General features: G+C 38.1%; 1 protein-coding gene and 1 long non-coding RNA gene across 3 annotated transcripts in view; one reads left to right on the forward strand and one right to left on the reverse strand.

Moving 5' to 3' along the window:
- The window catches only part of PLCB1 (phospholipase C beta 1), an 858,386-nt gene that overhangs the window by 676,104 nt on the left and 155,486 nt on the right, over nt 1-26,796 (reverse strand). The window lies entirely within an intron of this gene.
- LOC120869198 lies at nt 5,304-13,656 on the forward strand. The gene is made up of 3 exons (XR_005722464.1): nt 5,304-5,316; nt 10,428-10,429; nt 12,885-13,656. It is a non-coding gene; the product is annotated as an uncharacterized LOC120869198 (long non-coding RNA).

Genomic DNA, 26,796 nt, shown 5'->3' on the forward strand with positions numbered 1-26,796 from the left:
GGTTTTTGCTACCAGCCCCACCCACACTCTGCTGGGGAGAATGGTCCCTTTCTGAGGAGTACACCTTGCCAGAAGAGCACCAGTCTGGGAGGAGGCAGCTGGAACCCACCCCTGGGTCAGAAAGGCTGTGGGGAGCCAAGGATGGGCTGCAGTCCATGAGGGACAACTCCTACTCCGGAGCTTGCTGAGGGACCAGGCTGAGGCGGGACCCTTCTCACGCCTTCCTCACTTCCTTCCAGCCCTACTTTGTCTGGATTCCCTCACTCTCTTTCCCCTGAGAGCATCCCCTCAATACACAGCTTATGGGGGAATCCCACTCTGCTTCCAAGGGGCCCAACATAAAACAGCCACTTCTCTTCTCCCCAGAATTCTCTTTCCCTACACAGCCCTGGGCAACAGTCCCAGCCGTAAATAAGCAGCCACTGATTTCACTTGCTTATGGCCTCCAGGCCCTCCAGGAGAGGAATCAGGGTAGCAAAAGGCCCCACTTCACTTGCACTGGCCTCCTGATGGAAAGGCAGGAGTGGAGAAGGGCAGACCTAAAAGACAGACCTCAAGGTCTGCCAAGAATTTTTGACGTCCTGGTTGGAAGGGTGCCCTGCTGTCCAGCTTACTGGCGACCAGACTGAGTCATGGAGAGACACACGACTGACGATTACAGGGTGAACAGAGGAATCCTCTAGCTTACAGTGCGCTTAACACACACAGGTGCCAATTACACATATCAAAACGCCAAAGGCAGCAGGTACCTGTGGCCCTTTTCTCAAAGGATGAGAAGACCTCAACCCTTAATGCTTAAGCTTCACTGGTCACTAACAAGTTTTTAACTGTCCAGAGTACTTTAGGTTTCTGAGGCAGCTGGGAGGCAAAACTCGTGGTCAAGGTCAATGCGATAAATTCCTTGATCAATTACCAGTCTGTATAGGTGATGCTGAGATGACGAAGAGGGTGAGAGGGTACAGGCTGATTTGCTGTACATCCATCAAGCAGATGCTATGATTCTGCTGGCTCCTTACACGTGGTGGAGATACACACAGGGAACACGCTTGCCTTGCCAGCAGCTTCCCAGGGGACCAGTGCTGAGGGATTGCTCTCCACCCTATAAGGATCAGAGGCACAGAACCACAGGTGCCATCTGGCTCCCTGCCCTCCCCACATGCCCAGCAAGCCTCCCAGGACAGATGAAGCATTTTAGGTGACCGCTGCTGCTGCTGCTAAGTCGCTTCAGTCGTGTCCGACTCTGTGCGACCTCATAGACGGCAGCCCACCAGGCTCCCCCGTCCCTGGGATTCTTCAGGCAAGAACACTGGAGTGTGTTGCCATTTCCTTCTCCAATGCATGAAAGTGAAAAGTGAAAGTGAATTTGCTCAATCATGTCTGACTCTTAGCGACCCCATGGACTGCAGCCTACCAGGCTCTTCCATCCACGCCCAGCAAGCCTCCCGGGACAGATGAAGCATTTTGGGTGGCAGTGCTCGTCAATAAGCTGGGGACACCCTATCTCCTTCTTTATTCACATCACAAATTTTATATTATTAAACATTCCTGATACCTGTAACACAATGCTAAATATATATACACAAATTTATAAATTTATGTTCATATTACATCAAATAATATATCATAGATATATATGTTAGTATTATAAATAATATACAAATATATGCACAGTGTATAGTGTTAGTTTCTCAGTTGTGTCCAACTCTACAACTCCATGGACAGTAGCCCGTGAGGCTCCTCTGTCCACGGAATTCTTCGGAAATATATGCATATATAAATATAAATATATAAAATATTGAAGTGTGATCCTTTGGAGTACAGGATAAAGAAAGTCACACAAGAACAGGTTAAAAAAAAAATAGCACAGTAAAAATTGGCTACTGATTTCTGAAGAAAATACATTCATCTGAATCTTACTTATCACAAAAATTTAATAAAGTCCTGTAGAACTTTTTTAAAGGTAACTATTAAAACTTCCTATGACTTAAAGCATTCTGATTTACAGGATTCAGATATTTTACTGATTTTCTAAAGATGGACATTTCTAAAATCACAGAAGAATAACTTTGTGTTAATCCTTGTTTCCTATCAGAAGAGAGCTATTCATGCTGTCTGAGCACAGGGGAATGTGTTAGCCAGGGACAGGTGCACCTCAGAGAACCTGAAGATATTCAGTACAGTTGGTCTTCTTTAAATTCTGGAATTAAGGAATAAATTTGGATTACTTTTTTGGCACAAAAAATAAATAAATAAATAAAACAAAAGACGAAAAATACAGATCTGGATATATATCAGTCTTATAGGTCATTTGAATATTTTTTTTTCATACATAAAACAAATGGAAGAATTATAAAGAAAGCCACGGATAATTTCAACAGGAAAAGATTTTTCAAATTCTTTAGGTTAAACCATCATATGTCTTAAAAAGAAAACAGGAAGTTAGGAAGACATTTCACTACAAATCTAATAGATAAAAGGATTATTATTATTGTGAAGAGATCCTCTCAATATAAAGAGCTCTGGACCTCTGGAGTTGCACTGAAGTAAATCTCTTAGGAATATTCACGATCTCATATAATAGGTACTATATACTTATTTTTTCAATAAATAACACTTAACCAACAAACAAGGAAATGGGTAGAGAGCACACACATACAATTTACAGGGAAGGCAATGTGCAGGATCCACATATGGGGTGCCATGGGTACCCCTGCTGATCCCCATCACCCAGCTCTTGAGTGTTGCCCGCTAACAGCTCCTAGTGGCTCTTTCTGAAAATTGCCTTCAACCAAATGTGAGCTGCCTCACCCAGAACCGACAGAACCTCAGCTATCAGTGACTCTTTTGGGTGAAAGATGTCCAGGCAACAGGAGGAGGTAGAAAAACAATGTATGGTACTTTCATAGACTAGAAAGAAATCATTAAAATAATTTTTGCCAGAATACCAAATAATATAGAAATATGGTCATTATAGGGCTTCCCTACTGACTCAGATGGTAAAGACACTCATATACATATAAAACGAAGACAAGGAATGTATATTTAGGGAAACATTAACAGAGCAAAACAAGTGAAGCACCTGCTTTATGGCATCAATAAAATTCCTTGAAACAAGAAGTGTATAAATAATGAAAAGACAAGGCCAGAGGATGAGATAAAACGGGAGCTAAGACACAGGCAGAAATAATATCAGAGCTGAACAGCCAAAGAAGACAGAAGACAACAGCAACAAAGAAAGAACCGTAGCAAAATTAGTCTTTGCTACAAATAGGGTACCTAATTGTCAGAGCAGAAAAATTAAACCACTGATAGAGAAAAAAAATCTTTTAAACTCAGAGTGTTTTTATTTTAAAAAGATAAAATCAATAAGAAAGAAGATAACACATATGAAAAGTACACCCAAATAGTGCAAACTGATACTCCAGAGGCTAAGGCCAGATAAATCCAGCAGGATTAAGAATTAAGGAAAAAGCAGATGGAAACGTTTCCAAATCTGTCCCTCTAAAATAATGCCTGAGATTCCCAGTGAAAGTTATAAAATATTATCAACGTCAATACATATGATAATGACTTGATTTTTACAAAAATACTTCAAGAGAATAAAAAAAAGCACTTAGAACTTTCAGGAAGATAAAAGCAGCAAGAATTTCTTATAAAGAAATAAAAATCAGGATAGCTACACTTCTTTTATCACATAACAGGTCAACAGAGTTTCAGAGAGAAATGCCTGTAATGAAGGAGTCTATACAATTATCCAAGTACTTGGGTAAAATTAATAGAATGATATTTTGATATGCATGAGAACATCAAGTTTAATATATATGAAATACTTCTCAAAAGTATCACTAAAATGTATATTCTAGTCAACTAGGTACAAATCAAAATTACAGCTTCAGAATGGGGGAATTGTGATAAAAAGATGAAAACTGCTGTACAGCAGAAATTTAACACAACACTGTAAATCAACTATATTGAATAAGATTTTAAAATATAAATGTTCATTTAATGAAAGGCTGAAAGAGTAAGCAATTAGATTTATTACCAGATTTTATATTCACTTCAGTTCAGTTCAGTCACTCAGTCGTGTCCGACTCTTTGCAACCCCATGAATCGCAACATGCCAGGCCTCCCTGTCCATCACCATCTCCCGGAGTTCGCTCAAACTCATGTCCATCGAGTTGGTGATGCCATCCAGTCATCTCATCCTCTGTCGTCCCCTTCTCCTCCTGCCCCCAATCCCTCCCAGCATCAGGGTCTTTTCCAATGAGTCAACTCTTCGCATGAGATGGCCAAAGTACTGGAGTTCCAGCTTCAGCATCAGTCCTTCCAATGAACACCCAGGACTGATCTCCTTTAGAATGGACTGGTTGGATCTCCTTGCAGTCCAAGGGACTCTCAAGAGTCTTCTCCAACACCACACTTCAAAAGCATCAATTCTTTGGTGCTCAGCTTTCTTCACAGTCCAATTCTCACATCTATACATGACCACTGGAAAACCATAGTCTTGACTAGACGGACCTTTGTTGGCAAAGTAATGTCTCTGCTTTTGAATATACTATATAAGTTTGTCATAACTTTCCTTCCAAGGAGTAAGCGTGTTTTAATATCATGGCTGCAGTCACCATCTGCAGTGATTTTGGAGCCCCAAAAAATAAAGTCTGACACTATTTCCACTGTTTCCCCATCTATTTGCCATGAAGTGATGGGACCAGATGCCATGATCTTTGTTTTCTGAATGTTGAGCTTTAAGCCAACTTTTTTACCCTCCTCTTTCACTTTCATCAAGAGGCTGTTTAGTTCCTCTTTCTGCCATAAGGGTGGTGTCATCTGCATATCTGAGGTTATTGATATTTCTCCCAGCAATCTTGATTCCAGCTTGTGCTTCTTCCAGCCCAGTGTTTCTCATGATGTACTCTGCATAGAAGTTAAATAAGCAAGGTGACAACATACAGCCTTCACGTACTCCTTTTCCTATTTGGAACCAATCTGTTGTTCCATGTCCAGTTCTAACTGTTGCTTCCTGACCTGCATACAGATTTCTCAAGAGGCATGTTAGGTGGTCTGGTATTCCCATCTCTTTCCGAATTTTCCACAGTTTATTGTGATCCACACAGTCAAAGGCTTTGGCGTAGTCAATAAAGCAGAAATAGATGTTTTTCTGGAACTCTCTTGCTTTTTCCATGATCCGGCAAATGTTGGCAATTTGATCTCTGATTCCTCTGCCCTTTCTAAAACCAGCTTGAACATCTGGAAATTCATGGTTCACGTACTGCTAAAGCCTGGGTTGGAGAATTTTGAGCATTACTTTATTAGCATGTGAGATGAGTGCAATATACATACACACATATATATATATATATATATATATATATATATATTAGTGTTACTTGCTCAGTCATATCTGACTCTCTTTGCTTCCCCATGGATTATAGCCTGCCAGGCTCCTCTGTCCAGGGGACTCTCCAGGCCAAAATACTTCCCTTCTCCAAGGGATCTACCCAACCCAGGGATCAAATACAGATTTTGTACATTGTAGACAGATTAATCCTGGGTTTGATCCCCTGGAGAAGGGAAGGGCTACCCACTCGTATTTTGGTCTGGAGAATTCCATTGACTATATAGTCCGGGGGTTCCCTGGTGGCTCAGACAGTAAAGCATCTGCCTGCAATGCGGGAGACCTGGGTTCAGTTCCTGGGTCAGGAAGATCCCCTGGAGAAGAAAATGGCAATCCACTACAGCACTCTTGCCTGGAAAATCTCATGGACAGAGGAGCCTGATAGGCTACAGTCCATGGGGTCACAGAGTCGGACACGACTGAGCATACAGTCCATGGGGTCGCAAAGATTCAGATACGACTGAGTAACTTTCACATACTTTTTCATATTCTTCTCCATTGTGGTTTACCATAGGATATTAAATATACTTCCCTGAGCTATAGAGTAGGAACTTGTTTTTATCCCTCCTATACATAATAGTTTACCTCTGCTAATTCCAGTCACCATCTGCAGTGATTTTGGAGCCCAAAAAAAGAAAGTCTGACACTGTTTCCAGTGTTTCCCCATCTATTTCCCATGAAGTGATGGGACCGGATGCCATGATCTTAGTTTTCTGAATGTTGAGCTTTAAGCCAACTTTTTCACTCTCCTCTTTTACTTTCATCAAGAGGCTTTTTAGTTCCTCTTCACTTTCTGCCATAAGGGTGGTGTCATCTGCATATCTGCATATTTTTTTCCATAGATATGGTGATTCGCATTGTATTTTAGATTTCACATATAAGTGATATAGGGTATTTGTCTTTCTCTTTCTGACTTACTTTGCCTAGTATGATCATCTCAGGTCCCCCATGTTTCTGCAAATGGCATTATTTCTAAATAAACATTTATCAGTTGCTTACTAAATGTGAATAAAGACTTGTAAATATGGTGACAAAACACATTTCGAAGAATACTTGACACAAAAGAGCAACTGAAACTGGGAAATTATTCAAACATAATTACAGACATGTTATGGAGCAGGCAGTGGCACCCCACTCCAGTACTCTTGCCTGGTAGTGGGCTGCAGTCCACGGGGGCGCTAGGAGTCGGATACCACTGGGCGACTTCACTTTCACTCTTCACTTTCATGCACTGGAGAAGGAAATGGCAACCCACTCCAGTGTTCTTGCCTGGAGAATCCCAGGGACGGGGAAGCCTGTTGGGCTGCTGTCTATGGGGTTGCACAGAGTCGGACACGACTGAAGCGACTTAGCAGCAGTAGCAGCAGCAGCAAAGACATGTTAATATCTTTATTATACAAAGAACTTTCCTAATTTAATAAGTATAAACAGAAATATGGGCCATAAAGACGAAATTTAAACTACATTCTCAAATTACCATGAAATATTTTATAAAGTTTCAGTGTTGTTCACTATCAAGGCATTTGAAATTAAAACAATAATAAGAGATCACTTATTAACTTTCAATCTTAAAAAATTATACTAGTTAGTAGTAGGAAACACTTGGTATAATATATACTCTTAGATATAACTGTGATAGTCTAACTTTGTATAAGTTGGAAATTATTAATAACTTTAAAATGGTCATTCATCTCTAAGTTAATGATTTTGACATGAAAAGATTTATAAACATGGATGATTTTAAAAATATATAAATATTCAAAAGTATGACTTCATTTAAATATATGATATATATTCATCATACCTGTATGTAAATATCATACAGTCATTAAGGGAATATAGTGAAGTTCATTAATTTGGAGGGAGGTGTTCATAATAAGCTATGAAAAAAAAATGAACACAGCATATTTTAACATGTAGTACAATTCTGTTTGACAATATCGACTCCATTAAAGTAATGAAAAAAAAATGTTTCAAAAGTTAAGGGCAAGATTATCTTTAGGTGGTGAGTTTATGAGAGATGCTTGTTTTCTTCTTTATACTTTTATGTATGGTGGCAAAGATCACCAGCTGTTCCCGTAGTAACAGAACCACTAATTGTACCTAAGTACATGACTATCTGAAATTAAGACTAAATTTTCCAGTTTCTGTTGTGTGACTGAGCATATATTAATGCAATTTACATGGAAGCAATGTATAATACCTCTAAGAATGTCCAGAATATTCTTCTCTCTATTCTACTCCTCGCTGAAAGGTAACTGTGAAGGCTGGAGTGGAAGCAGCCATATTAGATCATGAGGCAAAAGCAATGTTTGATGAGGTCAACATCATACATGAAAGGAGGCCAGGTCCTCAGTACCAAAGGCACCACATCAGCTCTTGACTGTTTATCTCAGAGTAATGTGGGACAGAAATAAACTCTAATCATAAGACACTTGAATCTTTTTTACAGGAACTAGATGATATTCTAACCAATATTCACACTTTTCAAAATTTCTACCATAAAACCTTATTAATTTTATGGGAGAAAAAACAGAATCAAAATAAAGAGAAATGGAGGTTTAATTGAAAGCAGCTTGTCTGACAACTTGGATGCACATAGTCAAAAAATAAAACAAATTATAAACTTGTGATAGATTATTTTCCCTTATTTAACTTGTTTAGTTTTTAAACAAGTAGATTTGAGGTAATAAAATCTATCTACATCCTTCCTCCATATTAGTGATGTCATTTTCTTTGCTGGATATAGCAGAAAATAAATGTTATTTCATTGATAACCAAAAATATGAACAAAGAGCTGACAAAATAGCTTCCTGATGAAGAAAGGAAAAGAGAATATGAGCTATACTTCTTGATTGTCTCTCAATGCAAATTTAAAATATCAGATGACTTTAAAGCTGAGAGCCAAAGAGTTCTCTTACCCAACATGGCTAGCTGACCTAACCTAGGTCAAATAGCCTGGAGATATATATATGTATATATGTGTGTGTGTGTGTATATATATATATATATATATATATATAAAACCTTGTTCCCAAAAGAGGCAATAAAAACCAAGATTAGGATCATAAGGGAGGAAGCATGATTTACACATTTTAGATTGCTTATGTTTCATCTTTATCCTCTTCTCCCTTTTATTATAACTAAAAACAGCAGGAAGCACAACATTAATGCTTGACATACAGCTGATTCCCACAGTAGGTATTATCTATGCTGCCAGAGAAACTGCTGCATAAAAATGATACATTCTGATAGGAGATCACAGCAACCCACATCAAATGCAAACCAATGTACATAACAGTTACAAGGTATTAAATATGAAATGAAAACCTGAGCATTTGAACACAAAATTTTTAAATGGTTTTTTAAAAGTTCCCGGTTAGATTTTACTATGATAGTTTACCTAAAATTTTCTTTTTAATGAAAATAATTAGTGGCTGTACAACAAACATACTAGGAAAACACAAAAATAAAGTGAAAAATCAAACATCTCTAAATTCTGAATTACTAAGTAGACAGCATTTAGAATACTGCCTGTTACAGTAATATATATGCAATACCTTCCACAATTAGAATGGTAAAGGATTAAAGGAAGGGAGTATTCTAAATGGAGATAAGCATATCAGTTATTATTTGTTAACTTAAAAGAAAAATAGGACAAAAGTAAAAGGGAATAATTGAAAACAAACATACCAAAATAAAATAACAGCAGGCAACATCTTCATCCAAATTCTACCTATATTTTTGAGAATTTTTAAGGCCAAAGACACAAAGTCAATTTGGAAATGAATTGAGGGGAAAAAAGAAGGGCTACCTAATTGAAATCTCTGTGTAGATATTTAATTTTGGATGTGTGAAGATTTATTGGTAAAATGAGTCTGACAGTTTAAAGTTATCCAGTAAACAAACATCATCACTTCACATGCACTTTTAAAAATCTGATCTTTGCTGCAGAATTATTTACTGAGGAGAGTTCATGGTGTCTACAACAAAATGATTTTCAAAAATAATTTAATCAAACACCAGCACGGGAGAAAAACAAGAAGAAACTGCTTTTACAAGATTCCTACAGAGAAAACAAACTTATGGTTACCAAAGAGGAAGAAGGGGAGGGGCTAAACTAGGAGTTTGGGGTTAATAGACATGTTCTTCTATATATATATATAATAGATAAACAGCAAGGACCTACTGTATACCACAGGGAACAATATTCAATGTCTTATAATAATCTATAATGGAAAAGAATCCAACAAAGAATATATATATAAAACTTAATCATTTTATCTGAAACACTGTAAATCAACTACACTTAAAAAAGAAAAAAAAAAAAGAGTCCTAGGTTTACTTAGATGACTTTTTAAAAAACATAAATAAAAAGTCCCAGTGATTTTAAGAATGGCTGCCTACATATAACCCTTGAGCTTCCTAAAGTACCGCACCTCTTCTTAAACTGACTGTCCTTGATAAGCTGTTCTGTAGATTTCCAACAGGATGTTGCTTTCAGAGCTAAATGTATATTTTCAAAAGAAAGATGCTAACATTGTTTACCCTGATTTTTTAAATCAACTTTCAATGCCATCTTACTGCAAAATGAGACATTTTCAGTGGGGAAAATGACTTTATTCAGAAATTTAACATGTGATCCAAACAAAGAAGTCAATTTGGCTTGCTCTGAGGCCTGTCTGTGGGGAGAACTGCTACTCTGGTTCAGGCCCTGGCCAAACAGTGTTCAGTCTAAAAAAGAAAGAAAGAAATCCATCTTCCTTCACAGTTTTTTTTATTTGTAATAATTAAATGCCTAGTGTTCAATGACCTAGGTCAGAAAGGGTTTCCAAGGGGAACTTAATACAGAAAGTTGGATTCTGAAGAGAAATAAAATTTAATATTTATAGTTGAGATACATATTTTTTTTTATATTTGCACAAGTGTTTATGTTTTCTGGAAAGTGACAGAGATTGAATATGTAAAATCAAATTTTTTTTTGCAGCTATCTAATTCAGGTTAAAGTGAAAGTGATAGTGAAGTCGCTCAGTCGTGCCGGACTCTTTGCGACCCCATGGCTAGTAGCCTGCACCAAGCTCCTCCGTCCATGGGATTTTCAAGGCAAGAAGTACTGGAGTACATTTCCTTCTCCAGGGAATCTTCCCAACCCGGGGATCGAACCCATGTCTCCCACATTGTAGACAGACGCTTACCGTCTGAGCCACCAGGGAAGTCCCAATAATTATTATCCCAATAAATTATTATCCTAATAATTCAGGTTATTGATAGCTTATTGATATACTATTTAAATTTTTTAAAATTAAACATAATAATCACATTGCTAAAATATTGAATAGAATGGAATAAAATTAAGAAAATCGTACTCACACCATCCAGTTCTTTCACTGCTATCTTTACCACATAACTGCTTTGATTATTAAAAAAAAAATTATTGTGATATATAACACAAACAGAAAACTGGATTCAAAATGTACAATTAAAATTTTATAAAGTGAGTGCCCAGAGAAACGGAGCACTGCCAGCACCTCGAAGGACCCATCATTCGTCCTGACCCTACCCTCTCACAAAAGACAGCCTCCACCCTGCTGCTGCTGAAGCTCCTGCAGAGGCTGCCCTACCCGCGTCACTTCACTTACACCCCTACACTCTACAGTTTAGCTTTGCCCATTTTGTCATTGATATAAATGGGCTTATGTACATTTAATGTTATGCACTATGTCCTGTAGAGTTCCCTGTATGCAACATTGGGTTTGAGAGATTCATCATACTGAGTGCAGCTGTAACACCTTTATTTTCATCTCTGTTCTCTTCTATGAATATATTGTAACGGGTTTTCCTATGGTAAAAACATGCACACTATAACACTGACTATTTTAACCATTTTAAGTATAAAATTCAATATCATTATGAGCATATCATTATGTCATAGATTTGTCTTTTATATCCAGGTTTTTTTTGAGTGATGCGACTTCCCTTATCAAAGAACGTCTAGATACATGGGAACTATAATATTGAACTATAATATGTGAATTTCTCGTGAATCTTGGAAAAATGAAAATTCTGATTCAGAATACCCAGGCTGGGGTGTGAGCTTCTGTATTACTGACACACTCTCAGGAAGTGCTAACACTGCAGATCCAAGTGCCCAGCTGAGTAGCACGGATGGTACAAAACATTCAAAGCAACTTAGAGAAGCAATTCACAGCAAATCAAGTAAAACAGTCATTCATTTAAAATAATCCAGATTTAAGGTGCTGCACCCAAAATTTTGTTGTTTAGTCACTAAATCATGTCTAATTCTTCTGTGACCCCAGCAACTGTAGCTCCCTGCCCCGCCCTGAGGCGCTTCTGTCCTGGGATTTCCCAGGTAAAAATATTAGAGTGTGTTCCCATTTCCTTCTCCAGGGTACCTTCCCAAACCAGGGAAGACAACACTCAAAATACCTTATCATTTTATGTAGCTAAGTATGACGGCATCCTCATAAAAAATGACTCCATATATAATTTCCGTGTGCGCAAAGGGAATAAACCTCTTGGAGAAATGCAACATAATGAACAGTGAGCTATGCTTAAGTGAGGTTGAGATCAAGTCAAGGATGTAGCAATCCAAATGCTCAACTCTAGAGACCTTTCACGGAAGGGCCAAGGGTGTGTGGTCACATAAGGGATTTCCTTACTGCCCTGGGCCTGGACACAGGTTGAGAAAACTAAACCTGTTCCTGGGGACCACTGTATTGATAGAAAGTGCATCTGAGGTCCGTCCCCAACAGAATCCATTGACTTTACTTACATCATGTTTTAACCAGTGAAACCAACATGTTCCAGACAAAAGTTCAAATGGAAAACCTACAGAGTTTACACTTTAAATATTATGCAAAGTCTCATTGAAGGCCAAAACTCCTCAAAGAGAATGTTTTTATTATAACAAAGCCAAATGAGGAAACTACAGTTGCTGCTGTAGATAATACTCATCAAGCACTTACCAAGTGCTTTCTATGTATTTGCTCACTCACTCTCACAGCTGCAGTATGAGGCAGGTTTCTCAAGCAGCGCTCTACACAGAGTAAGAAGAAGAGAAGAAAATCTAACTGTATCCTGTTATTCTCACATGTAAACAAACGGATACTCAAGGGGAAAAAAAAAAATCAATTAGCATTTGAAAGTACAGAAAGTCCTAGCTCTTCACCTGGAGATACTAATCCAATGTCATTCTGCCTTTCAAATCAGTGAGAATTCCTGCAGAATATATTTCAGAAAGAAAAAGATCTTCCAATTTTAGACATACTTTATTTTAGCTACTTCTTTTTTTTTTCTTTGATTGTAATTTTTATTATATATACTCAGCACAGTATTCAATACTCATTTAATATGGCTGTGTCTGTTCATAAGTATAAAGCAATTGAGCAACACTAATTGTGCATTATTAAATTTCAACTGAAAAACCATTACGTGCTGAATCAATATCTTTGAAAATTTCAGATAAAAGAAATAAGAATGGAAAACCTACAGAAGTTTCAACACTCAATATGTGAACAACCCTGTAAAATAGTCTTTGCCATCATGTCTTAATCAAGTACTAGTATAATGAATTAAACAGAATTTTTAGGTTATACCCACTTGTAATATTGTTTATGTCATGTAAGAGTTAAAAACAATCAACTGATAAACCTGAGTACAGTTGGTTAATACTGCTGAATTCTTAATAAGCAATAATAATATCCAGAGACGATGATAGTTTCATCTATAATTTATAATCAAGTGGTACAAAATGAGAGATATTTCCCTTCATCTTATATATTTCCCTCTATTCTTCTTGGGAGAATAGAAACTTAGATTTCCCAACTCTGAGGCTTTTTTAAAATGAGACAAATGCCATGTTTAGGTGAGTACCTTAACTGGCTAAGAAAATGCTTTTAAGTGTACAGGAGGAGCTCCTATAACATATGCAAAACAAAGGCCAGAAAGATTTTTGCTTAGAAAGAGCTTTTTCCTCTTCTGATGAACTAATAATGAGAAGCGAACATAAAGTACTATAGCTAATAAAACAGTACAGATATAAATTACTGCGTCTTTTCTGTAAAACTGTGATTAAGAATTCTACCTCTTATGTGTGGCTGGTCACTGCACTTACTGTACTCTGATTCTTTATCTAACAATGGATTTGTTACAGTATCTACATTTGACTTGGGCCACTGATTTTTTTAAACCTTTGATTCAGTAACTTCCTATTATATAATAATAGCTACTTCTTTTTTAAAGTTTTCCTTTCAAAGCATTAAAGATGCTGGAGTTTTAAACAATCTTGAAAATGTGTCTTATCTGACTGCTTACCATTTCCCTTTAGGGTTATAAATCTCACAGCAAAGAAAAATAAATCAAGAGGAAAAAATAAGAATTTCCAACCACAGAAAAATCAAGGAGGTGTGAATTTTCTTTCTTATCCAGCTTCTTAGAGGTAACAACAATAAAAAAAAAAAAGAGAGAGGAATTGGAAAAGATATGAGACCCTTGACACTGTCAAGAGCTAAGAGTAAAAATATGAAAGAGGCTGTTCAGTTAAATATCCTTCTCAGAAGCTGAGCTCACACAGGAGACTCTACTCCTCCAGACTGCCTCCCCACAGAGACAACACACCACCTTCAAAGGCCGGAGAAGCAGCTTTCTGGGCTTAGGTTAAAATCCTGTACTGATTTTCAGGTTAAGATGAAGGATGAAAGCTGCTTTGGAGAACAAATAATTTTAAAAGAACAAAAACAGATAAACACAAGATACAACCAAAGCAAATAAACAAGATATGAAACTTGACCCAGTGCAACAGCTCATACAGCTAAGAAAATAAGAGAAACTCCTGGTGCAGAGCATTGCTGTGAGTCACTGTTAAGCTTCAAACACCAATCCTTCCCACAAGCCGACGGGGGAGTCCAAACTTACTGGGAATTCGTGTCCATACCCACAAATCAAGAAAGAAATAGGCTGAATAAGTTTTCCTTATAGTTTCCCTTGTCTGAGAAATACAGACATGCCTCTGGGTGAGGAACATGATAGAGAATGATTCTCCCCGAAATAAGGGAGGAATCCATCAAGTGTTGCAGAATGAATTGAGAAAGCTATCTCAAGACTGAGGATGCCTGCCTATAGGAAAGGGAGGCACCCCTTGTCCTTGATACAGGACATTTACCAAAGTGTCAGAAGGGAAAATAAACCCTAGAATACAAAGAAAGAATGTACAGGCCCATCAGTACTTCGTCCAGCCTTCTTTTTGAAGAAAAACAGAAAGAACTCAGAACTCTCAGCTCTCAAACCATAGCCTGTGAAGGGAAAACACTCTGCTCTCAGATAAAGGAAGGAAGTCGAGACATCACCAATACTTTATTAGGAAAAAACCAGAAAGTCTCAAAAGGACCATTCAATCAAGAAAAGAGCAAAGCAACTATGTAAAATATCCCAGAATACAGGTAAATAAAGAAAAGAATGTTTAAAACATCTGGGCATCAAAAACAAACACTGTATCCTTTTGCCAGGGAAAATCAAGTTCTCCTTAGACTTTTTGCCAGGCAACATCTAGTGCTAGAAGATACTGGAATAATGGCTGCAAATGTGACCCAAGAATTTCACATCAAGGTGTAGTTTAACATAAAAGAGAGACACTGGCAAAAATGGAAGCCCTCATGAAACACATCCACTTCTGAACCCTTCTGAAATATATCTTTACATAGACTTTGACCATGAAACAGAGCCAGTTTAGAGAGGACAGTAAACAGTTTAGAAATGCAAAGCCATGGTGAATGGTGGATGGACAATATTGATTTCACTGAAATACAGGATTAAAACTAATCAGACATGGAAATTATAGTTCTAGGACAATGTGATTTTTAAAAAATCTGATTGTTTTAATGTAAAAATGACACAAGTAACAAATACAGAGAGATGGGGCCTGGTGGAAAGGGAGGGACACACTGAGGGTGACGGTTTTCATGCTTCATAGACAGGCATTCAGTACAAGATTGAAATTTTAAGACTCCATATTAAAACAGTTTCTTCAAAATGATCCTATCTTTATACAACTATTTTTAATCCTTCTCGCTATATTTTTATCTATATATAAATGCTTAGATGTATATTTGGAATGACATTAACCTAATGTTAATGATGGCTATTTCTGGGTATTATGATTTCAGGTGGTATTTTAAAATTTCATTTTTGTCTTATTTTATTATCTGACAAACATATATATATATAAATACATAGATGAATGTATCTGTGTGCAATACAAATATAATGCCATGTTTTAAAAAAGGACTGAACGTAAATATCAGTTCAGTCGCTCAGTCATGTCCAACCCTTTGCGACCCCATGGACTACAGCACATCAGGCCTCCCTGTCCATCACCAACTCCTGGAGTTTACTCAAACTCATGTCCATCATGTCGATGATGCCACCCAACCATCTCATCCTCTGTTGTCCCCTCCTCCTCCCACCTTCAATCTTTCCCAGCATCAGGATATTTTTCAGAGTCAGTTCTTCACATCAGGTAGCCAAAGTATTGGAATTTCAGCTTCAGCCTCAGTCCTTCCAAATGAATATTCAGGACTGATTTCCTTTAGGATGGACTGGGTGGATCTCCTTGCTATCCAAGGGACTCTCAAGAGTCTTCTCCAACACCACAATTCAAAAGCATCAATTCTTCGGCACTCAGCTTTCTTTATAGTCCAACTCTCATATCCATACATGACTACCGGAAAAACCATAGCTTTGAGTAGATGGACCTTTGTTGGTAAAGTAATGTCTCTGCTTTATAATATGCTGTCTAGGTTGGTCACAGCTTTTCTTCCAAGGAACAAGTGTCTTTTAGCTTCATGGCTGCAATCACCATCTGCAGTGATTTTGGAGCCCCCAAAATAAAGTCTCTCACTGTTTCTGTTGTTTCCCCATCTATTTGCCATGAAGTGATGGGACCAGATGCCATGATCTTAGTTTTCTGAATGTTGAGTTTGAAGCCAACATTTTTACTCTCCTCTTTCACTTTCATCAAGGGCCTCTTTAGTTTTTCGCTTTCTGCCATAAGGGTGGTGTCATCTGCGTATCTGAGGTTATTGTGGAAAGTTGTTAATGCTGGCTCTTTATCATCTAAAATAAGTTTTTATATTAAAAATCTCAATCAGTGTCTCCTGTCTTCACTCATCACATCTATTAATATAGGATTATTTGTCTTGTATTTCCTTTTCTATCACTTTCAACAGTGTTTATATATGGAGATATATTTACATCTTCTATGTTGTTACCCCTTGAACTGTTGTTATCTGAATGTCACAGATCAGGAAACAGGCCTGTCCAAGTACATCTTATACAGGAGAGGTGACGTCAGAACTCAGATCTGTCTCAACCCATAGTGTTTATATCGTATTATTTTAAAAATAATTTATTATCTTACTCTATTTTTTAAAATGAATCCATGTAGAAAACTAACACCTTTGAAATCTACTGAAAATCAAATTCATGAAATAAGTGGAAAATTTTAATATTCCTAAAATCCAGTATTTTGAAGGAGCTTTGAAAAATTCATATAGAAGGGAGCACATGGGAGGCAATTCTTTGCCTCGGCTCAGCCAAGGGGCAGTTTGCCTGCTTATAAACATTCTTAGGGCTTCCCAGGTGGTTCAGTGGTAAAGAATCCACCAGATAATGCAGGAGATGAGGGCTTGAACCCTGGGTCAGGAAGATCCCCTGGAGAAGGAAATGGCAACCCACTCTAGTATTCTTGCCAAAGAGATCCCATGGACAGAGGAGCCTGACAAGCTACAGTCCATGGGCTCAGAAAAGAGTCGGACATGACTTAGCAACTCAACAACAACAAACATTCTCAGTCTGGATGCTTTGAAGCAGCAAAGTGGGAGCATTTCACTGATGCAGGGCCTCCCTACATTACCACCAAGTTGGTAATTTATTTTCCACTGTGAAAGTTTAAAAGCAAATTACTGTTGCCAAATGGCATATATGGAAAATATAGCCCCCATTTTGAAATGAGTCAAATTAACAATCAGAAATGAGTTTAAAAAGCAATTCATTCTTGCCAGTTTCAATTTCTGAGACATTCAGATTGAAGTCCATTGGAGCCAAAAGTAAGTAGCTGTTCATTAATATTAATGAAATAAAAAGCCAAGTCATAAAATGAGAGATAAATACTATGAAATGATTATATTACCCACCAAACATCTTTAAATATGAATTTGGTTATTTGCCAACCTCCCTTATTAAAATTTAGTTCACCCAACACTAATGATGGTAATTTCTAAAGGGTAGAAATTGAGGCAATTTTTCTTACCTGTTTGATCATCTTTATTTTCTATTTATTACTGCCTCTTTAGCTGGTTTCAGGAACTGTTTTCATGTGTTTATTGTCATTGTTTAACTCTTATTTGTTCTCCTTTGAGTTTCAAAACTCTGTCCCTGAGTGAATAATAATTCCCTTGAAAACAGGGAAGTCACAGATGGATTGTATCTTCATCACCAGATGTTTGGCATTCAGAGGAGCACAAATGTGTAAGGTAGCAAAATGGCTATGTATGAATTACAATGCTGTCAATTTCAGCAATTACATTTAATTCATCAGACACTTTAATTTTTTATTTCTTAAACTAAAAGTTGTCACCCAAAATTTGAGGCAGACAAAAGGCACTAAACTTCTGGTATCTGACAGAAATGGTATCGGGACATATTTCTAAATGGTTCATCACTGTCAACAAACTCTAACTTTGGAGAAAATAGTAGAAAAAAATCTAGAAAGTGGTTCAGATTTTTCCAATTTGAGTGTACTCAAGGACTATTAGGAAAACATATTTTCATCAGGAATGACTGTTGTTTCCAGCTTAATAGCACAGGAGAGAGAAAAGTCTTATTAAGACTGCTATTGAATTGGAGAACTATAAACATGGTAGTTGGAATCATTCTGCTGTACCAATTGCCCCTTAGAACCAGGACCGCTGATTCCTACAATAAAACCGCTTATTGTCATCTTCCTTTTTTCCTCTTTTTTCTATCTTCCCAAGATGCTGTTTAACTAACAAAACATATGCCATCACCTGCATTATTTTTAACTGTGCTAATCATATATTAGTCCAATTTTCTAGCTCACACATGCCAAGGCACAGTAACGTGCTCTCCATATACCTAGCACCTCTCCTTCCCAATACAAAAATCAATCTATCCAAATAAACTATATTCTTAGGTAGAGATTCTTGCTTTTCTTCCATAGACTCAGATCTTAAAGGGCAAGTATTGGGTGTTTCTCAAATCACTGAGCTCTTTTTTTTGTTTGTTTGTTTCAAAGGCTGTCTGACCAAGGACTTTAAAGAATAAAACTGTAGATCACCAGGCAACTGAGTGATATTATGCAGGATACCAAAAAAAAAAAAAAAGTTTGAAAGAAACCAAGGCACATAACAAACTGTTCTTAGTCATCATTCCTTAGAAATTCTCCCCCATCCACCTCCTCCATCTTCAGAGCTTAGGTAGGTGGAATGGCTGCTTGATAAATGTAGACTAATTATATAACTACACTTCTTCTTTTACAAGACGTTACGCCATCGTCACCTCATTTCTCCCCAGTTTTGTAAGCGAGGTGTAGGATATGTAAGCCCGTAGCAGTGGCAGCAGTGTTAAGCCGCTCAGTCGTGTCCGACTCTGTGGGATCCCACAGGCTGCAGCCCGCCAGGCTCCTCTGTCCATGGGATTCTCCAAGCAAGAATACTGCCGTGGATTGCCATTCCCTTCTCCAGAGGGTCACCCTAACCCAGGGATCGCACTCAGGTCTCCTGAACTGCAGGTGGATTCTTTACCATCTGAGCCACCAGGGAAGATCTACTTAAGCCCATACACCTACATTAATATTAGTTTTATTTCTGTCTTTTGATTCCAAGGCTCTCAAGCTCTAATTTTACACTTTTAAGGACAACTTTCTTTGAATACAAGACACTCTGCCCTGCCTCTTTTTCTATCAATCAAACAATTCGTAAGCCAAGCTCTCTTATACCCCAGCTATTTTATATGCTATAGTTCTTAAATAATCTTATGCAGAAATATCTCTACCTTAGATCAAATGAGTCAGAAAGTAACAACAATGTAAGAAACAAGGACAAACCACAGTTTAAGGCAACATGCATTGTTTTCTTTAAAATAATTTAACCTAATTTTCAAGTTTTAATTAATTTTAGAATATGGTTAATTATCTCAAGGGTGGCAATAAAACAATGTGATTTTGTGATTATACTGGGGAGGGATGTAGCAAAATCTTCATGAAAGCTCAAGATATATACAACAGATGACCAGAAATTTCAATCATGTAACCTGCTATTGAATGCCTTAAATGTTAATGTTATACAATTAACAGAAAATGATGAGGAGATTAGACCAAATCCCAGGGGGTAAATGGGAGTTAACCAGAATGTTATTATTTCCATCTCTCTCTCTCTCTTTTTTTTTTTTCCTGACACTTCTTCTAGGCAAACCAAAGCTTCAAAGGGAATGATTCCTACCACCTTCAGTGAAACTTATTGTAAAGAAAAAAATTTAAATAGCAAACAAAACACAATGGTATGGCAAGTAACACATGGTCCTGGCTGAAGAATGTTCAGTGTTCTCATTTTGAGTTTAGGTACAACAATGCATTCTATTGTGTGGCACAGGGGTTGGTGTCCGCTGTGGATAATTTCTTCCATATTTGCGTAGGTTTGTTTTGCTCTATCAGCAGAAGTGGTACAAGATGAGACTGAAGTCAGTTATATAACAGCAGTTCTAAAATTTTAAATGACTGAGGCATTTCATCCAAAAACAGATGACTTATTCCAAACATTATTGACAAAGAAACAAAAATCTTCTACCAGTGTTCACTTTCAAAAAGAAGAAGAACAACATTGGGTTTTAATCATAGACATCAAGATTAGCACACACCAGAGAGCAGATTCAAGGAAAAAGAATTTTAAAATCTTAACCTTAATAATTCTCAATCCAAGGTTTTCTTTGCAAAATTCCATTCTCTCGTTTTCCCCCAGATTAATCAATGTATTGCTTGATCTAAACATATATCTTTCCTTCCTTATATGAAGCTATAGTACTGCATGTGGACAACTGTGTTCAAAGACCCCCCAATATTAGCCACTATCAACAATCTTGGGGATTTTCAAGCCCATTTATGTCATATCCACCATATCCACCATTATGTCATAATCTGTGTCAACTTTTTTTGGAATCTGAGTCTGCTAACACTTTTCCCTTCTCTTGAACTTTTTTCAAATTTCTGAAAAAAATATTTTTGAGCAAAAAAAGTATTTAAGAAAGAACATACAGTGTACATTTCACTAAATAAAAGGGAGGAAAAGAAAGAATGACTAAGTCAATGCAATGTGATTAGAAAAGTGATTTTAAGAGGAGATCTGCTTGCAGACACTGGCACGCTGAGTATGTGAATTTGGTGCACAGTGTTTTGAAAAATCCCCATTAGCATTTGATTTTCATGAAGAAGAAACAATTGTTTTTGGTAAATTGTTTACCAATCATTCTGGCCACAACCCTAAAGATTTTCAATTTAACCCTACTTTGACTCAAAGTACCCATAAATTTTATCACTGATGTGGTACCAAGAAAAGTGTCAGGCTAGGCCCTGTGAATGCCCAGCCAAGTTCAATGACACCACATATTAAGAGCTAACCTACAGCTGACTGCAGACACTGGCATGTACGCTGTTGAAACATGCTCAAATCAGCAGGACCACCTCATTTGGACTGCAAGAAGCAACAAGTAGTTGTTGTTTTAAGCCCTGAGTTTTGGGGTAGCTTGTTACACAGCATTACTGAGGCAATAGCAAACTGATACACAATTCAACTGCCAACACACAAAGCCTCGGCATTAGCATTGACCAAGGAGAATTCAGAAGTTTGTCAGCATGTTAAGACAGCATTCAATAAAGTAAGGAACTTTAAAAGTTAGACAATCTTATTTAAACTGTACATAAACATCCAGGTCAATATGGCTATTTTTACAATTAAAAAATGAATTCTCCACTCTAATCTTAATAACTTATTTTTACCATGACATTCAAATGATTTCCTAATGGTGATTGTGGAAAAAAAATCTTAAAATGGTTCAAAAATCACTAAAACCTGTTACTTCTGTCTTCATATGTGCTCATCCTGTTAAGTCATTGTTATGGTGAAAAGTTTATGATTTTATTAATAATATTGTGATAACATAGCAACACATTTGAAAATTGTATTTATGCTCCACAATTCTCTGTTTTAGAAATTACAAAAGTATACGCAGTACAGAACCAAAGAAGTTTAAGTACAAGATAACATTAAGATGTAAACCTGGGATTTACCAACAATAATAGGTGCTCTGAAAATATTTTTGAAAGCATAGATGAAAGGATGAAAATACTTATGAAAGAGCTAGCTCTACATTCCAGCAAAGATCCCTGGTACTAAAGATTATGGAATGACCTCAACTTCAAATTATCAGTGATATCATTATTGGATATTAAATAGCTCTCCCACCCTTTGGCAAATCTCAAATGATATTTAGTCATTCCCTTTTAAAATGAAAATGTTTTAAATTAGATAATTCCAACAGTAACTACCCTAGTCTCACCATATGCCAGATTCAAGACCAATTGCTCTATATGCATTACTCTTTTAATTTTCACAACTGTCCTATAGGCTAGGCACTGCTATTCCCATTTTATGGATGAGAAAATGACACTGTCCAAAATCACACAGCTAATAACTGGTAGAATTGAACTCAGGTATGTTTGCTTTTAAACATTCAGAATTATACATAAAGTTAGACAAATGATAAGTTTTTGACAATTCTTGACATGATTTTGATATTTTGAATTTTGGTAATTCTTTACATGGACAGGTCCTGGCCCTTATGAAGAGTTTCTGCTCAAGGAGTTGAGAATCTGGATCCACATTTCAAGGTTTCCCTATTAATCATTTCTCATAATGTATCCCAATCATAGATGTTGGTGACTCATGAAGAACTGCTAGATTTTCCTAGGAAAATACAAAGAAAATACCAAAAATCTTTAGCATGAGACTTCAAATCTGACTCCTGTTAAGATGAAACATCCTTTGATGCCAATAAATATTAACCTTCTATATAGTAAACCATGGACTTTCAGATGTTCAAGGTAGATTTAGAAAAGGCAGAGGAACCAGATACCAAATTGCCAACATCCGTTGGATCATTGGAAAAGTTCCAGAGTTCCAGAGAAACATGTGCTTCTGCTTTACTGACCACGCCAAAGCCTTTCACTGTGTGGATCACAACAAACTGTGGGAAATTCTTCAAGAGATGGGAATACTGGACCACTTGACCTGCCTCTAGAGAAATCTGTATGCAGGTCAGGAAGTAACAGCTAGAACTGGACATGGAACAACAGACTGGTTCCAAATCAGGAAAGGAGTATGTCAAGGCTATATCTTGTCACCCTGCTTATTTAACTTATGTGCAGAGAACATCATGAGAAATACTGGGCTGAGTGAAGCACAAGCTGGAATCAAGATTGCCAGGAGAAATATCAATAACCTCAGATATGCAGATGACACCACCCTTATGGCAGAAAGCAAAGAAGAACTAAAGAGCCTCCTGATGAAAGTGAAAGAGAGTGAAAAAAATGGCTTCAAACTCAACATGCAGAAAACTAAGATCATGGCATCTAGTCCCATCACTTCATGGCAAATAGATGGGGAAACAGTAGAAATAGTGATAGAGATAGTGATAGTGATTTTTTCGGACTCCAAAATCACTGCAGATGGAGACTGCAGCCATGAAGTTAAAAGATGCTTATTCCTTAGAAGAAAAATTATGACCAACCTAGACAGCATATTAGAAAGCAGAGACAAATCCACAAATTTTCCAACAAAGGTCCATCTAGTCAAAGCTATGATTTTTCCAGTAGTCATGTATGGATGTGAGAGTTGTACTATAAAGAAAGATGAGCACCAAAGAATTGATGCTTTTGAACTGTGTTGTTGGAGAAGACTCTTGAGAGTCCCTTGGACTGCAAGGAGATCCAACCAGTCCATCCTAAAGGAAATCAGTCCTGAATATTCATTGGAAGGACTGAGGCTGAAGCTGAAACACCAGTATTTTGGCCACATGATGTGAAGAACTGACTCATTGGAAAAGACCCTGATGCTGGGAAAGATTGAAGGTGGGAGGAGAAGGGGACATCAGAGGATGAAATGGTTGGATGGCATCACCGACATGATGGACATGAGTTTGAGTAAACTCCCGGAGTTGGTAATGGACAGGGAGGCCTGGCGTTCTGCAGTCCGTGTGGTGGTCACACAGAGTCAGACATGACTGAGCGACTGAACTGAAGAAATACATACATATATATATATATATACATATTATATATTTATAAATGTAAAGCAAGAATTTAATTATCAACTTTGTGTTACATAGTGTAGGCAGTCAAATTTCTTCTGAATTTATTGAGTCAACTGATGTCGTATTTAAGGAAACAATCTCAGGATATTTAATGTCACAATTTGAAATATTGGATCAACTGAATATTTTGTTGACAATATGATGTCCCGCATTTCGTTATAGATGAAATAATTGTTATTAATATTTCTCAGTTAACTACTCCAAGATTTAATCGAAGGTACCAACAGGACTTCCCCGGTGGCTCAGTGGTAAAGAATTTGCCTGCCAATGCAGGAGCCACTTGAGATGCAGGTTCGATCCCTGGGTCAGAAATATCCCCAGGATAAGGAAATGGCAACCCACTCCAGTATTCTTGCCTGGGAAATCCCATGGACAAAGGAGCCTGGAAGGCTACAGTCCATAGGGTCACAAAAGAGTCAGACACAACTCAGTGACTGACTAAATAACAACAGTAATATTGAATGTTTAGCATGTGTCACACACAATTTTAGTTGCTATGCTGCTGCTGCTGTGTCATTTCAGTCGAGTCCGACTCTGTGCGACCCCATAGACGGCAGCCCACCAGGCTCCCCCGTCCCTGGGATTCTCCAGGCAAGAACACTGGAGTGGGTTGCCATTGCCTTCTCCAATGCATGAAAGTGAAAAGTGAAAGGGAAGTCGCTCAGTCCTGTCTGACTCTTAGGGACCTCATGGACTGCAGCCTGCCAGGCTCCTCCGTCCATGGATTTTCTAGGCAAGAGTACTGGAGTGGGGTGCCATTGCCTTCTCCGTTTAGTTGCTATAGACATTTACTAATTCTTCCCCATTTAACAGAGGATGGAATCAAGTCTTAGAGAGATTAACTTGTTCAAGGTCCTCAGGTAGTCAATTTATGACTGTATAATGTATATGATTGGAATGCTGACTCTATTATTTCTATATTGCATTAGAACCAGAAATACAGGGGAACATAAGAAATTCACAAAATGAAACTGGGCTTCTAGGTATCTAAGTGCCTCAGTCACACCAAAGGTTTTCCAATGATTGAAGGCAACTCTAAATTTGATTTTCTTCTGCTCAGTTCTGTGCTCTAAACTGTCTTCCTGTTTCCTTCACTGAGGTTTTCATAAAGCAAGGACCTCATGGTTATGCATTCCCCACTCTTTCTTTCCTCCAGGTGTCTAGGTATTTCTTCTGATAAGAAAAGAAGGAAAAGATCCAGCTGCTATCAAGAAGAGAGCAACCAAGAGTGCCCTGTCAGTGATTGTAATTAATAAGGCATCATTGTACACTTGGAGGGTGCTGGGTAGATCCCAGGCATTCTCCCCACACCCACAGAGTTCCCTGTCAGAGGTTTTTGGGTCTGCCAGGATGACCAAGGCAAAGAGACTTGTGTGTTTGATAGAATATATCTCACTGATAGTTAACGTTAGTACTAATTAGAATACTCATACCCTCTGCTTAAGAAGGAAAGCGAGTTCTCTGCCTTCATCTGTCAGGGTCCAGCAATTCATTACACTTTGTCCTTTCAATTATTCCAGGGTAACAAGTAACCAAATGGTCAAGATTCACTTTTCCCCACGACCTCCTTAAGTGAACAGAGTGAGTCGGTTATTCTTTCACTCCTAGATGAAAACTTAGGCAGACTCCACAGATTTTCAGTTACATTTTCCAAGGGCACCCAATCAGTACCTCGGATCATAAAAATGTCATGTTGATTTCATGTCAAGGCTTCACCTCCCATAGTAAAAGGCCAGTGACAGAACTGGAATCTTGGAGAAAGGAAAGGTTCGTGATGTTCTCTTTCCTGAGCAGCTTGGTCAGGCACTGCCTTCTTGCCTTTCCATCATGGTTCCTGACAACTGAGAAACAGTGAAGAGTTGGGAGAGGCCACACAGCTCTTCCCCTAACTGCTTTAGTAATAAGCTGAAATTAACTTCTGTAAACTCTGCACATGTTCAAAACACACAATCCACATCTCTGTCTGTCTCTCTCATTCTCACTTTCTCTCTCATGCTTTTGTGGATTCTTCAGAGATTGCTATTGTAGGTTCGGTGCTCTAGATGTAGAGCATGAGACAGGGATTCTTGTGCACCTGATTTTCGAGGGAGAGCTCTCAAAAGAAACCTCTAAACAACTAAGAGTAAGATGAGACAGAAGAAGGAGGTTGGTAAAGAGCTTTTTTCAGCTGAAGTTCGGAAAGCATCTGTCTACAATGTGGGAGACCTGGGTTCGATTCCTAGGTTGGGAAGTTCTCTGGAGAAGGAAATGGCAACCCGCTCCCGTACTCTTGCCTAGAAAATCCCATGGATGGAGGAGCCTGGTGTCCGTGGGGTCTCGAAGAGTTGGACATGACTGAGCGACTTCACTTTTCTTTTCTTTTTCTCTTTTTATTATCAGCCTGGTCCCTGGAGGGCTCTGGAGCACGGCTCTGATGCCTTGAGGGAAAGATGCTGAGTTTTGACACTGTTGTATTTTTCAGTCAATGGCCACGGGCAGCCTCCAGATTGATGGTAGCCATAAAGCACAAGGCACTTGTAGGCAAGGAGGCTCCTGTCAGCCAGGGCGGCCCTTCAGAGCATGAGAGCAACTGTGAACTGCTAGCAGCTGGCACCCGCAGTCGCCTGCTGATGCATGCAACTCCTCAGGCAAAGATGAGGCCAGAGCACCATCATATGCTAACCTCTCTCCCCTGCCTAGAGCTCTGCAGATGGGCAGGAAGTATTATCTAGCAGCTCATTTTCTATTCGCTCCTTGACATTAAGCATAGACATGCTGTGCTATACTTAGTTCTTCAGTCGAGTCTGACTTTTTGTTACCGTATGGACTGTAGCCTGCCAGGCTCCTCTGTCCATGGGGATTCTCCAGCAAGAACACTGGAGTGGGTTGCCATGCCCTCCTCCAGGGGATCTTCCCAACCCAGGAATCAAACCCAGTCTCCTGCATTGCAGGCAGATTCATTACTG

Source organism: Oryx dammah, unplaced genomic scaffold (genome assembly GCF_014754425.2).
Source record: "Oryx dammah isolate SB20612 unplaced genomic scaffold, SCBI_Odam_1.1 HiC_scaffold_10, whole genome shotgun sequence".
Classification (NCBI taxonomy): Eukaryota; Metazoa; Chordata; class Mammalia; order Artiodactyla; family Bovidae; genus Oryx; species Oryx dammah.